At 36.3% G+C, this 17460-nt stretch overlaps 1 protein-coding gene and 1 pseudogene across 1 annotated transcript in view; both read right to left on the bottom strand.

Annotated features, from left to right (window-relative positions):
- Positions 1–17460, bottom strand: part of LOC127787567 (rust resistance kinase Lr10-like) — an 87527-nt gene that overhangs the window by 53729 nt on the left and 16338 nt on the right. The window lies entirely within an intron of this gene.
- LOC127787589 (pentatricopeptide repeat-containing protein At3g49170, chloroplastic-like) lies at positions 10618–14256 on the bottom strand (annotated as a pseudogene).

Below are 17460 nucleotides of genomic sequence, written 5' to 3'. Positions count from 1 at the left end.
GGCGTTGATGCAAATCTCGAAAGTTGGTTGAGAATCCCTTAAATTTAATTAAGAACGCTTAATGGATGAAGGAAGCAGCCAACCCAGCTGGTCGCGTGCGCGAGGGACCAGCCAGGCGGTTGCGGGTTCGAGGCTAGGGGGCAGCGTGCGCTAGGAAGGAAAAGTTACTGATTTTTCAGCAAACCCAGCCCCAAAATGACGTCGTTTTGGGGCTAGGCGGTGGCACCAGCTGGCTGCCACGCGGCAGCTTCTGGTGGCCCAATTCTTTGGCTTTTTAAAAGCCAATTTCAGCGAAGTTTCGCCCGAAATTTAGCAGCGAACAGAGAGGAAGATAGGAAGAAGAAGAACAGTGCGCGCAGGGGCTATTTTTGAGCAGAAATCCAATATTAAACTTGGTTTAAATGGGTTTTAATTAGCCAGGTGAGTAAATAAATATGTATTAAACATTTTGTATGGTTGAAATTTCATTTTGGGCCTAATTTTGTTAATTTTGGGAGTTACTCTATTTTACGGCGTGTATTAATTTGGTGGTGTTTAAGCGGGGAAACGTTGTAATCAGCTTAAACGAGACAAGCTCTCTTCTACCCTTGTGATTTCTTTTCATTTTGTGAACCCCTCGCCTTCCCTTAACTCGTTTCGGTGTCGCGTAGTAATTATATATATAAATTGAGGATGATATTGTTATGATTTAATTTAAAATAAATATGAGATTTATTGGGGTTTTATGTGCGGTGCGCCTAGGTGGGATTTTAGACAGTTAAATTATTTATATTATACAGTTAGATTTAATTATTGTGAGCCACGATTTTATTAATCGCTATTAAACGTTTTACTTCGCAGCGGGAGTGCAAGAAAGGCAGGAAATGGCCGTGTAAAGACAACGCCTGACCCTCTCTTTCTGTTCTTTAATTCCCATGAGAGACCCCATGATTTTTCGTATTTTATTCTCTCCCTTACTCTAATTCGGCACCTAGAATTAATTATTGAATTATTATTCATTTGTTTTAATTCAAATTAAATTCGAGACTTCTCGAGTTTTATTTATCGTGTGCCTACGGGGGTTTGTACTGCCCCCATTCCTTTCGAAATGATGACGAACCCAGTTTGGGGACTAGGTTCCTAGACGTGCGGGTTTCTTTACAATTTTTCTCGGATTTATTTATGGTTCGGTTAGGGTTATCGAGCAGTGGGTCAGGGGTCGGTTGTTGGTGATGTTGGGGTAGACTATTGTACGGCCCTGATGTGGACCATCGGGTGGACACTCCTAGTCACTCGCTGTTGACTGGTGCCGGGCACTGCTGACTAGCTCTACCAGTATGTGATTTACTGTACGTTTAGATTCATTATATTATTGTTCATGATTTGATATGTACATGGGTACGGGATGCATGTTGGGATATTCATTTATTGAGTATGCTTGGACACAGACATTCTAGTTTGGTTAGGTTGCATCCAACACGGGTGTATGCATCGCCTGTGGTTTATTATGTGGGTGGAGCATGGCCTGATGCCTGGATGTATGGGCACTAGTGTATCACGTTGATGCTCACTACGCCATTTCATTTTATGTGCATTGCATGGCTACTGGTAGTATATAGTTCTCGGACGGGAGTATCGTTTCGAGGGAGCCTATGGCTCGGGTGTCGGGAGTACCGACATGGACGGGTGACGGGAGTACCAACCCAGGACAGGGCGCGCAGGTTTGTTGGAGATTTATGTTGCCTTTCAGGGCAACGACAGGTTGGTATGGGACTTGGGTGCCTTGTGTCTTATGTGGGCTCCAAGGACCGGTATGTGTTTTTATTATGCTATGCTATTGTGTTGTAGCGTCTCATGACTTGTGTATACTTGGAGGTTTATTATGGGGAGAGTTTTCAGGATATGTTCAGCCTTTCTTTCCTTATGCTTGCTGAGTCTCTCGACTTACTTTGCTTTCCATCATTCCAAGTAATAGCAGCTTGGGCCATGGCAAGGAAGTCAGCTTTTAGCGGCAGAGTCGGTATGGTGTACAGGCAGTCCCGTCAATCCATGTCAACTCTGATGGTTGAGAAGGATTTACTCTATTATTTTTACTATGCCGGGTCTTTCCTCGTGTCTTATATATGTCGGCACAAAAGTCTGAATTCATTTATTTATCTTGTGACTGCTGTGCTAGCGGTGTTTTTGTAGTGCATGCATGTATATAGCTTTCGCTTCCGTTGTTTTAATTCTTGTATATGCATGCCAAGATGGTTCTTATCTCGTGTTTCATTCATTTTCTCCTTCCGTAAGTGTTCCCGTTCGGGTGGTTAGGAATATCCGGGCGAGGGTGCTTACAGCACCAGTCGACGATCAGTGACTAAGAGTGTCCGACCGACGGCCTAAAAAAGATCGTACTATAGTCACTCCAATGTTATCAAACAGCCGACCCTTACCCCACTACTCAACAACTCTAGCCTATTCACAGTCAAAGAATCCATAATTGTATTCGGACATCTAAGAACCTAATCCCCAAATGAGTTCGGCATCATTCCCAAAAGTGTGGGGTGGCACAAACCCCCGTAGCCACCAACAAATAAAATTATCGAAACTAGCTTATTAAATTTAATTTATACCAAACGGCTCATAATTCCATAATTAATAAACGGGTCGAAACGAACGAAGGAATGGTAAATAAATTCACCATAGAAGGAACTTCATAGAGGGGTCGGAAACTTGCCTCGTAGAAAAGATCCTTGGGCTTTTTCTAACCAAACGCAGTAAAAATTATACAAACTGCAACATTGCATAATTTGTCAAAATTAATAAAATTGGGTTTTAAATAAAATTTCAACCGCACAAAATTTATTATTGAGCTTCTCAAATTACCTAGTATCCTCAATATGTGATTAAAGGTGAAATTTACCAAAAAAAAATCCCAACTTTCTCTCTATTTTCTGTTGTCGTGCGCACGTTTTGCCACCCAATTTCTTCTTCTTGGCTGCCGATTTATTGCTCCAATAGGCTGCTTAATGGGTTGATTAGTGGCTTTAATTTAAAAGGAGAAAGGCTTGGTGGAGAGGCAGCCACGTTGCTGCTGCCATCTTCCTCCATACGGCGTCATTGGCGCCTTCAGTTGCTGAAAAAATGATTTTCCAGCCAAAAAAATCAGCAAACAACAAGCAGCCCCTCTCCCCCCAAGCTCGATCCTACGTCGTCCAGCTCACTTTGCGCGCGCCTGCCATCTCAGCCAGCTTCTCCTTCAATTAAACATGAGCATCTCTTTAATTTTAAATGGTAGCTTAGGCTGCTCCTAGGCAATTTAACATGTATAGCACTCACGCAACTTCACCCCTCCAATGCCTTTAGCTTTAATATAATTTATTATTATTATTATGTTTGTTAATATCATGATTCTTATACTTATTATTATTATTATTATTAATTAATATCCTTTTTAAATTAAATTATAATTTATTGAACGTTACAAGCCCAATTATGAACAATATCACCAGTACGCTAGCGCTGATTGACACGACGTAGCGAGAGCCCTTAGGAAGCCTTGTAAGTAGTAATTAGTGAGCCTTTATTAACATTGTTGTTAAAATCGTGATCTTAACAACAACATTGTGTTTTTGAGTTGATTTGCCTTAAAAACACATTGTGTAATTACTAATTAGTAATTAGTGAGCGTGTAATTAGTAATCGTGTTGCAACATTGTGTAATTAGTAATTAGTGAGCCTATAATTAGTTTTGGGAAGCCCTGTAATTAGTAATTAATGAATCATAGATCGACTCGATTCACCTTTTGCCATCGTCGATTGATTCTATTCACTTTCAGTTGCTCTCGATTAACTTGATTCACACACAAATCAACATTGTGTCACTATGAGTATGAGACGTTGTGTCATTATCGGTGCTCAGTGTTTTCGTTCCCCTTCATGCAACATTGTTAGTGCCTCTCGTTCCCCTTAGTGCAACACCATTGGTGCTCAGTGTTGTCATTATTGTATCTCTAATTACTCGGTGTCGCAGGTGCTGCTATGAAAATTAATAATAAGGAATATTAAAAACTAATAAGGTTGCAATAATAAGGTTATTATATGATATTAATATTTTTAAAAAAATTATATCATTATAAATATATATTTATATAAATTAAATAATATTTTTAATTATTTTTAAAATCTTATAATTTTACGATTCAATTTTATGAATCCTTTTTTGATTTTATTTAAAATCTCAATTTTAACAATCTTATTTTTTAGAATTGATGAGTGATGGCAAATCAAAATTAAAAGAGACTTTTAAATTATTAATATAAAAAGTCACCTTAGATGATTATATACTTATTGATTCTTTTCCTTGGTCATGGTTAACTTTCTATTTGATTTGTTTTAAGTTGGATTCATTGGCTCAAAGGTTATTGTCTCGAGGCTTTTCCATCTAAAGTAAAAATCTTGCGCTTTAGATTGAATGAAGCTCTATAGTAATTACATTCTCATAATTATAAAAAAAATTTATTTCTAAAATATAATTGTACTTTTATATATTTTAAAAAATACATCTCTATTACTAATGATATTAATGATTGATGATATTATATTCTATTACTAATGTTTCTCTATATACGTGTTGAATGACTATTGTTTATCGATAATTTATCACATCAAGAATAAACTAAATATAAAGACTATGTAAAACTAAAATATGAGATCATTTAATCAAACTCAAAATCATGACAACGAAAGAATCTCCTCAATGTCTAAATTATCCACCCCTATATCCATTGGAAAATTGGCACAAATGAACGATGAGACATGTTATATTAAGACTAAATTTAGGTTGGACCCATTAAATATTTTAATCGAATCGAAATGAATTCTTATTCTTCGTTATAAGGAGATTGATTTGATATATTCACATATCCAAAATGAAAAATGTGTGAATGAGAAATTAATACTTAAAATATATTCATTAAGTTGAAAAAATATTAAGGAAATGCTCTTATCCCACATTAGAAGAGCAATATAACCTCTTAGCGTGTGTTTGATAGTATGAAAAATACATAAAAAATGTCATATCTAAGAAATTGAATTTTATTTTTGATGTTTGACACACTATATTTTTTATAAAATTTAATTTCATGGTACAACCACTAAAATATATTTTTGACTATTTTTCATGAAAAATTTTATTTAGGGGAGATGATTTTTATTTTCTATACAAATAAAAAATATTTTCTTTTTTAACTAAATATTATGAAACATACCCTTAATATTTATATAAATTTACACATAAAATAATGAGTAAGCTTGTTCGATGGTTCGATGAGAGGCTTTCTTTTGCGTAAGTCCCTGAATGTATTTAGTTGGTCCGATTCGATATTCTATTCTACAGCTATTATTCCTTCATGCTTTATTGTATTTTCTCTTGTTCTATTATTTATTTTGTTATATTGTTATCTTAATTTGCACATCACTGTATTTTGTTTATTTCTAGCAATATCTACTGCCATACGTAAACCTTCTCGAAAAACGGGCCCAGGCCATAATGCAAATAACATAATCCATCAAATGTGCTGAAGCAACAACCATAATGGTCATATATCACTCCACACGCGCTAGATTGAAGTGCCCCCATCCAAGTCTAGTTTAAAATAAGACCATGGAAACGGAGGTTGTCATTGTAGCACGTAAAACATCACTTCCTTAGTGATTAGCGAGGAAAACAAATCACTTTAAGAAACGTATATGTATGAAAAAAATTATTTTATTTAAAAATAAATAAAAACTAAACTACAATTAACAATGATAACTCAATGAATATTATTTAGATTTTTTATTTTTTATTTACACCGACTACCTCTTTAATTTATAATATAAAATTCACTTAAATTTTATAAATTTGTGTTTGGAATGCATTTGAAATTAAACCTTCATTTGGAAAAGAAAAAGTTAGTGAGGGATAGTTTTATCTATAAAATTTGCTTGCTTGTTTAAGTTTTGTGAAATTTATTTAAAAATTCCATCAATTTTGATCTAATTTGATTTAATTATATTCGATTCCATATAATTGAATTCGTGGAATTGAAAGGAACAATTTTCCTTTTTTCATTCCCAACATGAAATGTTTGAAATTAAAATTAATTCCACAAAACTTTTTAGAATCTATTCATTTTAAATAGGCTGTTGGTTTGTGGTTTGTTCATGCTACTTAAATAATTCAAATGAAAAGTAAATTTTATTTTAATCGTACTATATATATATATCTATTAAAGATTCATATACACACTAAAAAAATAATTAAATATTATAATTTATTATTAATATTATTATTTAATTATAATAACTAATTTAAATAAATTTAAATGAAAAGTAATTTTTATTTTAATCGTACTATATATATATATCCATTAAAGATTCATATACACACTAAAAAAATAATTTAATTATAATATCATATTAACACGAAAACCTAATAAAAGAGACTAACATAATTGATTGTTTAGGTCAGGATGTGATCCTTTTTGTGGGATTCAACATGCGTTGTATTTGTATCTAAAAATTTTGAGTAAAGTGCCAATTAGGATTAAATTAATTATTATATATTTTTTTAAAAAATTATTATAATTTTAGGCTCAAGATCACGTTAATGGTTATGATATATGCTGTATTGATATTGTTAGAACTCAGACAATTGTTTAATTTTATTAGAGGGAAGTGCCAAAATTGTTCATTGTACTTCAATCTAAGGAGTAAACCAACCCTATTCTAAACGGTTAGAATCTAAGGAATCTCTCTTTCTGCGCTCAGATTCCGTATTCTTGGAGTACTTCTCACTAGATATAACTTTGCCGCTACCGCCGGCGACCTGACTCGAAAGCTCTAGCCGCCGGATGCCCAACCTTTTCCGGCGAGCCTGCGCTCGTCTCACGCTGTACCGACATATCACGCCGGAACGAGACAGCGCTATTCCACGCAAAGCGCCGACAGCCGCGGACGGCGGCTCACGCCTCAGGCCGGTCGTCGTGAGATAGAAAAGTGGAAGAAGCGCAATACCAATACATATGATGATCTGGGGAATGCGATGAGCGATGATGATTCAAATAAAATTGCAGAAGAAGGGAGGGACGGCATGAAAATGGAAAAGGCATTTAAGGTGGGCCGGATCCAGTGGATGTATGCCACGTGGGAGGGGCGCACGGGAAACCGCATCGTGAGATGGATCTTCGCCGGGAGACGTGTGCGGCTGGAATTGGTGGGGCGGAAACGTGGCGCTCGGATCTTGGGTTAAGTGATTTGGTTTGGCGGGAAAGTGGGCCCCGGTGCACCTAGAAGCGGTTACGTGGCTGCTTGACATTGAGAGAGGGGATCTTTTGCTTTTGGCGTACCAAAATGTTTGACCCGTCCGGTGAAGCGTGGGGGACCCGGAAGACACCTGTCGGGTTTAACAGTTGGGAGAATTGGGTCGAGGCCCAAGTCAGCGGAGAGAAATTCACTGTTTAATAATTAATAGCAGCATTGAGGTTCAATTGAATTTTTTTTTAATAAAGTAGAATAAAATTATTTAATATAAAATTTTTAAAAATAAAATTTATTACATAATAATTAATATATTTAAAAGTGCATAAGTAATATTAATTATTTTACACTTAAAATAATTTTATAATAATATTAATATAAACTTATGAAGAGAGTAGAGTAAAATACATGATTAAATATTTAAATTAAGAATGAAAAACAAAAAGTTAATAATATAAATTAACTCATTTTAAATGTTTCAAATTATTATTATATTTTTAATACATAAAATAAAAGATAAAATTAAAATTAAAATTAAAAAATTTTGATCTACTCAAGAAACTCGGATCGATTCATTAGTTTAAACATGATTCTCGTAAAAAATTAATCAATTTTTTACTAAATGATTTTTTGCCATAAATTAAACCAATTTCTTGGCCGGTTCTTAATTCAACTGGTCTGATCTATCAATTTTATTCGATTCTCAAAATGCTATTGAATATTATTGAACTTTAATTTACTTGGTTTTTCAATATCTTTACACTGTGTTTGGAATAAATGAGAATGAATTTGAATTGTGACATGTATTCATAAAATAATTTTATATAAAATTCTTTTAAATGAATTTTTATATTTAGTATTATATAATCTATTTTATTAAGTAGGTAAGCATTAGATTTAGAATGGAAAATATTAGATATCGAAAACATTCTGAATATTTGTCCTTTTTAATAAATTTGTTAAATTTATTTGATCTTTTTTGAAAAAATCCTCATATAACTTCTTATCTGACTTTTTACAGATAAATTTATTTGACATTTTATAAATAAACCTAAATTATCCATAGGTCTTTTGTAAGATAATTAATGTCATTTGATATATTTTTAAAATTTAAATTTATTAAATCTTATTTTTACAATAAAGTTGGTTTTAAAAGAACTTATTTATTTAAATCTTATAATTAATGTCATTTAATACATTTTTAAATTGTCATATGTTTTGATATTTTTAAAAGTTAAATGACATTATTCCTTTCACCAATTTTTAAAATTTAAATTTCTCTCCATATATATATTTTATTATCTAATATAAATTTCTTTCACTGATTTTTTAAATTATTTTATTTAATTTTATATTTTATTATCTATTATGAAAATATGTTTTGGTAATTTTTAATTATTTATGTGGAATTATTGTAATTCCACTAATAATTATTTCTAATCTTTTTATAATCTATTTTTGAACATGAATTTAGAAAATAAGACACTATTTTTAATTTTTAACAATTCACATTAATCATAAAACATTATTTTGATAATTGTTATGCCCACTAAAATAATAAAAAATAAATAAAAGATCAAAAAACAGAAATGCCATGTGGCAGGCCACCGCGTGGGAGGCCTGGCTGCTTCATGCAGCTAAAAGGGGGGACCCCATGCCTGGTTGCTTTGTGCAGCCAAGAAGGGAGGGCCCTAGGCTGCATGAAGCAGCCACACAATGGCCACATGGCTGCTTCCCCCCTTCTACTGCCACGCAGCAGCGTGGCCCCAAAGAAAAAGGGCGTCTCCACCCTCGAGAGATGTCTCTCGGGGGTACTTTCACACCCCTGAGAGACCTTTCTCGACAGTATTGCACACCCCCGAGAGAAGTCTCTAGGGGAGCCTAATGCACGCTTTCGCGCTCGCGCTTGCGTGCTTGCACCTTTGCGCCGATAACCTCGCAAGACTCAGTCAAAATTACATTCGGAATGCTTGCTGAAAAAATTAGGTCACTTGACACATGAATACCCCTCCCATCACTATAAATAGGGGATCTTTTTCCCTCATTCGGTATGCAATCTCTCACACTCATATATCTCTCTCTTGCATTCGACTATTTTACATTTTCGAGAAACTAACTTAAGTATTGGAAGGTCTGCACAGGGATCCTCACCTGTGTCCCTATTCGATCTTTTTTTTTGAATATGTCATCCATCGCTCTCAACCTAGTCAAATGACTCATCCATCGCTGTTGTTACTCCTGAGAGACTCATTCATTGCTGTTACTACCTTCAAGAAACTCATCCATCGTTGTCGCTCCACCCAAGAAAACTCACTCATTTCTCTCGATAATTACTCATCGTTTGGATAATCCACATGTTGCCCATCGTCTGAAAAAGTCATCCATCTCCCAAATGAGTCATCCATCGCTTGAATACCCCACATGAGAGTCATCCATCGACAGTTTCCATTCTACAAATTTATTGTTGTAATCGAGCAACAACAATAATAAATTTGTTATTAATGTTAACATATAATTTTGAATGAATTTGGTAAGAGGGATATTTTGATAAAAAAAACTCTTATCTTGATACTTATCATACGTATTTAACAAACATATAAAAAAAAATATAATTTTCAATGAATTCTAAAAAATTTAACAAACAATGTGATATAAATCTTGAAATGTTTCTTAATTTTATCTTAATAATTTCATATTTTGATCTAAAAAATATTTTAATTTTATCTTGATACTCTTTTATCTTGTTCATTTTAATAAATGTTATTTAAGTGAAAAGCCAAAATTTAGAATTGTTGTTGTTGTTTGTTTGATAGCCAAAAGCAATTGAAAAACTTGAAAATAGCATACTTTTTTGCTGGGATCTGATCTCTCAATCGAAATCACGTCACTCTAATTGATGCAGAATGAAATCGGTCTCTCTCCAATGCCTCGTTATCTTACTTTGTATTTTTCTTGGTCTCTCCCACAAGTTTCAAACATAGTCTAAAATCATAGTCAAAAGGTGGAACATATTGTGCACAACCAATTATGTATTTTTTAAACTTATTGCCCTTGTGGGAAACTTATATCAGCCAAAATGAATGAGAGTGCCCTTGTGCGAAACTTACTCTATGGAAACTAGGATCTAATTTCTTTTTTTCTTCTCTTTTTTATTTATTCCTTTTAAGTGATGATAAATAACGATATTTTTAAATATGATGAGAGTGCCACAAAGATTTCACTTATTTAAGAGATTTCAATTTTTGCAAGCACAATTTCATCTTGTTTTCAGAGACTTTTTCAATAAATTACTCCAAACAAAATAAATAAAAACTATAACAATACCATACCAAGTGTTTGTTCTATTAGGCTGAGTTAGCTATATAAATTTTAACTTTTATTTTATTTTTATCTATTGCCTTGGCTCACATACTTAATAACAAACCTACGTGGCTCCTGCCAAGCTAGAATAAGAAAAAAACCCAAAGCCTCATCCGTAGTGTAAGATAATTACAGCCCAAAGTCAATAAAAAATTAAAAATTTACCTTGTGATTATTAGACAATGACATGGCGGCACCTTCGCGGGCTGCAATTGGCAACCGCCACCACCACTTCCTCTCCAACCACCAACGTCGTACCTGTCGTTGGATCTGGTTTTATTTTTGAGTTTAGCTTACAGGTCTTCATGCGAGCAGCAGAAGGAAACGCCCGGTTGGCTCAGGCTTACCAATAAAACATCTAGGACTGCAAAACCTGCCATTTTCATTGCTTCAAACTAATAAATAAATCATCACCAATAATCATTGCAAGAGCAGGCCCCATCTTTGAAATGGTGAAAACGGTTAGAATCCCTCAATACAATTTCTCTCCCTCTTGCCATCGATATGTACTTCATAGCATTGTGGCAGTCTCCGCAGACTCGGAGATTCTTAAATACTCTAATAGGTTTTGGTATTGATGTGCTTATAAGACCAAATGCCACAGCAATTTTCTCACTGTGTTGAAACAAATATTTCTCCTTTTGTTCCTCCTCAATATCATGAAGAACAAAGTTTGTATTAGGGACATAACCCATCTTCTTTATCTTGATGGCCAACTGATAAGAGTTCTTCGTAGATTTCCCGTGCTCGAGGATGAGAAGTATCCCCGACATGAAATGCATGCACCATATTTTCTGCCTCTATCCAGCTGCAGCCTGCTTCCTTAACCAGATTTCTTTCTTTCATGTTTTTTCTAATTTTTACTACATCATCCCATTGACCTGCTGAAGCATATAAATTTGATAGTAAAATATGTGCAGCTGGATCATTTGGTTCCTGCCGAATAATCATCTCAGCAGCATGTTTTCCAAGCTCAGTAGCTCCATCAACATGACAAGCAGAAAGCAACGTTCGCCAAACTAAAGTATCGGCTGTGCATGGCATTGAGTTAATGAACTTAATGGCTTCTTCTAGGTAGCCTGATCTTCCTAACAAATCAGCCATACAAGCATAGTGTTCCATTCTTGGGCTTATCCTGTGTTTTTTGTACATTGAGTGGAAGTGCATCCACCCCTCATTGATCATACCCACATGGCTACAAGCTGATAGAACAGCAACATAGGTGACCTCGTTTGGTTTTATACCCGCTACAAGCATTTCTTGGAAATTTTCAATCCCAGTGCCGCAAAACCATGTTATGCTCAACTTGTAATGATAGATGTCCATGATATCACATTCCGATCTTCCATTTTGGCAAAAACTTGAGATGCAGCTTCTGTAACATCCCGCTCGAGCGATAGGAAGATCCGGAACAACTTATCCTGATGGGCCTACACGAACTTCCCAGGGGGGTCACCCATCCCTGGATTACCCCAGGTCAAGCACGCTTAACTTGGGAGTTCTTTACCAACATTCAGCCCAAAAGGTATCCAGCTGGTGTTGTTTCCTTTCTTACACTATCCTCGATATATTCTAACTTCTCTGGGCTCTCGGGGTATGACATTCTCCACCCCTTAAGCACATGAGGTCCTCGTCATGTGACCTTACAACTGGTCCCAGATCTCTCCCCCCTTGCATGGCCGATGTGGGATTCGCCTAAGGTGCCTACACGCACCCCCCATAGGGGCCTCACGCCCCCCTCGGGGGTCGGCTCTGATACCATTTGTAACATCCCGCTCGAGCGATAGAAAGATCCGGAACAACTTACCCTGATGGGCCTACGCGAACTTCCCAGGGGGGTCACCCATCCCTGGATTACCCCAGGTCAAGCACGCTTAACTTGGGAGTTCTTTGCCAACATTCAGCCCAAAAGGTATCCAGCTGGTGTTGTTTCCTTTCTTACACTATCCTCGATATATTCTAACTTCTCTGGGCTCTCGGGGTATGACAGCTTCAATGTTTCCAATCTAGAATACATAGATATCAAAGCATTAGATATGCATTGGTTTGACCCCAACCCCATTTTTAGTAACCGAGCATGGATTTGTTCACCCTTTTCTGCTGCACCTATGCTTGCAGCTCCACTCAAGAGACTAGCAAACGTGAAAGCATCAGCTCCAACACCAATATCCTCAACTCGATTAAAGAGTTCCAAGGCTTCATTAGAATCCAGACCCTTGGCATACTCATTGAAAATTGTGTTGTAAGAAACCAAATTCTTATCTATTAGAATATCAAAAGCTTTCCGGGCATCCTCCATCCTACCAGTACGAGAATACAGGCTAATAAGAGAATTTCCCACACAATTAACTGATGCAAGACCAAGTTTCACGGCATGGGCATAAATCTGTTCACCTGCAGCTGGGTCAGAGAGATTAGCACATGCCTTGAGAAGGCTGGAAAATGTGAAATGATTGGGTAAAACTTGATCCTCAACCATCCCACAATAAAGGTCAATGGCTTCCTTATCATTCCATCCACTCTGCACGTACCCTGTAATGAATGCAGTCCAAGACATAACATTACGTTTTGGCAACAAATCAAAAACCTTCCTCGAGTGAACCATGGACCCGTCTGCAGCACACTTTGCATACATGTCCACCAAACTACAGCCAACACAAACATCCAAAGCCAGTCCGTACTTGACAACTTGAGAATGCAGTTGCTGCCCAAACGAGAGCAGCTCTAACTCCGCACAAGTAGAAACGACACTGCTAAAAGTAAACCGGTCAGGCACATAGCCACTCGCTACCATGTCCACAAACAACTCAATTGCATCTCTCGGTCGACCCAGCTGAGAATATCTAGTTATCATCAAAGTCCAAGCAACTGAGTTTTTCTCAGGCATTCTATCAAACACTTCCCTTGCACAGTTTAGTTTACCGCTACCCTTCGCAAACAAATCTATCAAAGCACAACCAACGCACACATCAGACTCAAAGTAACCGCTCTTTATCACAAACCCAAACATCACCTTCCCAATCCAAGCATTTTCGGCGTTCGAACACGCCTGAATCACGGCAGAGAAGCAAAATTGATTTGGGTACTCCCTACATTCAACCATATCCCAGAATGCAGCTACTGCTCGCATTTCCATACCATTATGCGCAAAGCACGAAATGATCGCGCTCCAGGAAACCAAGTCTCTATGGTCACCCATGCCTTGGAAGATGGCGCTGGCCATGACCCAATCACCGCATTTGGAATACAAGGTGATGAGCGAGTTGAGCACGACCCAGTCGAGGACAAGCCCCGAGGCGGAAAGCTTGGCGTGGAGCTTCTTACCCAGATCAAATTGACGAGTTCTGATGCAGGATTTGAGGAGGACGGAGTAGCGAGGATGTCAGGGGCGAGGCCTCGCTGGGCCATGAGATCAATGGTCGACATTGCCTGGTGGAGGCGGCCCACATTGGCCAAACGGATCAGACGGTCCTTGAAGGGTTCGAAGTCGGCAATTTTCAAGCTTTGGTTGGAGGACGAAGAGGTGCTTCGACGGGGAGATTGGAAGGAAGGTGGAACCACTTTGGCGGGTGATGGAAGAGAGAGATTGATCATTGCAAATCTCTCCCTCGCTGTCGGACGGTCCTCTCTGCAAAATTGCAAAGCATTCCAAGCTATGTTATGATATTTTTTTTATAATATTTATGTATTAATACGTTATATATATTATAAAAAATAATGACAGTAATGTACTGTTAGTGGTTGGATTGGAAATTTGAGATTAAATTAGGACTAATTGGTATGTATTTTTACAAAACAAAATAAACACATTAATTAAAATTATGATATAAATTTTTTTAAAATTTATATTTATCATATAACATTTAATTATCCTATTATTAAAAAACTTTTACAATAATATTAAGAAAAATGTATGATAAAAGTAAAATAAAATTCATGATCAAATATTTAAATTATAAATAAAAAAATTAGACAAAACAAATATTATCAAAATGATATATAGATGATATATATAATAATTTATTATTATATTTTTTAATATTTAAAAAAATATATATAAAACATAAAAATAAAAAATCTAATCAATGTATTCCATAAATCGAATCAATTTTTTGACAAATTTCCAGTTCAGCTGGTCTGACCATTCAATTTTCAAAATACTCTTGCTATGAAAATTTAGAAATAAATAGGTTTAATCTTTTTTTTTAAAAAAAAGGATAGACTTGTTGTCCAGAAAAATATCAAGAGGGGTGAATTGAGTTTTTTAAAAAAATTAATAATTTTAACTCTTTTAAAAATTTTTAAATTTATGATCTTAATATGTGGTAATTGCATTATGATTGATACAATAAAATCACACAATCATAAATAACAAGAGAAATTTATAAAGGTTCGGCTCTAAAAAGGCTAATCCTCTCTCTCAAGAGTTAGCTTAAGGCTCTCAAAACTTAGTTTGAGTTTCTATTAAGGAGAATTAACACTATCTTTTAATTAGAATTAGAACCAACATATAATCCCTTGTTTAAGCAAGAACTACTAGCAAATATAATCTCCTCACACAACAAACGAGTAAAAATAACAAACTTACAACTAAAGATAATTACAAACAAGTCACCAACGGTTGAGAATTCCACCAGTCAGCACACTTCCAATACTTCAAATCTTCTCTCTTGTTTGAATGCTCCATCAAGTTTGTTCTACTTGAATCTCCATACTTACCCTATGTAATACCCGATAAATTCTAAAGAACTCAAGGATAATTTATCTTGGGGCAAAAATAGAATTTAAGGATAAATTGAGGATATAATGGTAATTTATTATCGTATAGATGACTGAATCGACTGCCGAGAATGCCCTAGAGCCAAGATACCAAAGGAAAATGATGTGACATTAAAGAGCACCCCGAGATATGATTTATAGCATCGAAAGAAATCGGATTGGGAATAGTTTTCGGTACAGCAAAAATGCAGCTGCTAATTAGGCTGCAATACCGAATTATAATAGACGACTTCCCGGAAGTCAACGGAAGCTTGAGGGGGTTTCGATTTTTCATAAGGAACAACCCTTCAGTGGTTTCAGAAAGAAACAAAGAGGTTTAGGGCCAAAACGAAGATTTAAGCCTAAGTGTAATTTTTTGAAATTGCTAGAGGGAGGCCAAAACGATGATTTTTTGGAATCTTCGGGGGGTCAAAATGATGTTTTAGGACTTGAGGGTCTTAAATGCAATTATGAAAAGTCAAACGGCTAAGTGGAAAGGACCAAAATGAGAAAGACCAAAAGTTGAGGGGCTAAAGTGTAATTTTTCAAAGTTGGCCAATGACCAGCACATGGCTGGTCGGCCATGGCCGATTGTGGCCACAAGGATGGCACGAGGCCTGGTCGGGGATGCTTTGTTGTAAAGGGATGGAGTGACAAAGACCACGGGAGTGGTCGGAAATCGAAGAAATCTGACCAAGAATTTGGTCGAAATGACAAAAGCCTGCAAATCCATTTTGTGGTCGGCTAAAGCTCGCTCGAGGTCGATCCAGGGGAGGTCGAGCCTCCTAAGGTGATGGGTAAGGCGGCCAAGAGTGTTTGAAGGTTGGGAAATGCCTATAAATAGGTGTTAGTAAAGGCCGAAAATGAGAGAGCTTTAAGCTTCAAATCGACTGCGATTTCAAATAAATTGAGAGTCAAAACCATGGGGCTTTTGTTTCCCATAGTGAGAGGATCGTTTCTGGAAACTTTGAGGCATTTTGGAGCAAATTTCATGGCCGTTTGAGGCCTCGCCGGAAAATGAGGGGGACGGCCAAGCCAAAGCTTTGGCCGTCCGGTTGAGGGTCTTCGTGAGCTCTTTTCAAGCTCCAAAAAGGCCTATGAGGATCGATTGGAAGAGGAGTATGCGATGGTGGAGTCAGCCAGAATCTCTGGTGTGCTGTGGCCGAGGAAGATGACCGGCGAGTGGCCAGCATGCGCTGCCCTTCACGCGCGGCCACTCACCCTAGCTTGTTGGGGCGTGTTCAGGCGCGTGGACTTCTGAAAAATTCTAAAAAAAATCCTAAAAATTTGGGAAAATTATTTTACGGAGGTCCGTGCAAAAAGTTTTGAAGTTGGGATTTCTGATGTCTCGGTTTTAGCACAAAAGAACCTCATTTTGCGTGAAAATGCAACACCCGGGTAAGTCCAATATTTTTCTTTTGAAGTTCATAGCCTATGATGAATTGTTGTGAAATTAGATTTGAGAAAATAGTCCCGAGGCATTTAATGGGATTTTTGGAAAGAAAAAATGAGAGAAAATGAAGGAAAAATGAAATAAATAGAGTATTGAGGATATTTAGTGATTAAATATCATTTTATGATTGTGGTGATCGAGATGATGTGATTGGTACAAGTTTTGAGAGTTTGCACGAAAATCAAGTGGGGCACACATATCGAGGTAATGCACGCTTTTCGAGAAAATACAAGTTTATCTCAAAAGGTGAGTTTTCCTATCCTACATGATATGATTGTTTATTATACATGATATTTATGAAAGATATGATTTCTTATATATGCATAATATTTACGAAAGATATGATTCATTTTGTCATATTGCGTGGAAAGTCGTAATAATTGCATGGCACGATATTATTGTCACGTTGATATTTGTGCATGGGAATGGGATGTCGCCCCCAGAGTATAGCTGTAATTTCCCTAGGGCAATGACGGAATAACGTTAGGCTTATCCTACAGAGGTTCGGGATTTGCTTAGGATTCCGTGTCGGGCTGGTGGGCCTGGGAAGTTACATTAAGGGCAAATGTTGTTCATGTTATTGCATCATGCATTCATATATATATATATATATATATGTTTTGAAC

This window comes from Diospyros lotus, chromosome 1 (genome assembly GCF_014633365.1).
Source record: "Diospyros lotus cultivar Yz01 chromosome 1, ASM1463336v1, whole genome shotgun sequence".
Taxonomy (NCBI): domain Eukaryota; kingdom Viridiplantae; phylum Streptophyta; class Magnoliopsida; order Ericales; family Ebenaceae; genus Diospyros; species Diospyros lotus.
The sequence above is the reverse complement of the archived record's forward strand: the minus strand, read 5'-3'. Positions and strand labels throughout refer to the sequence as shown.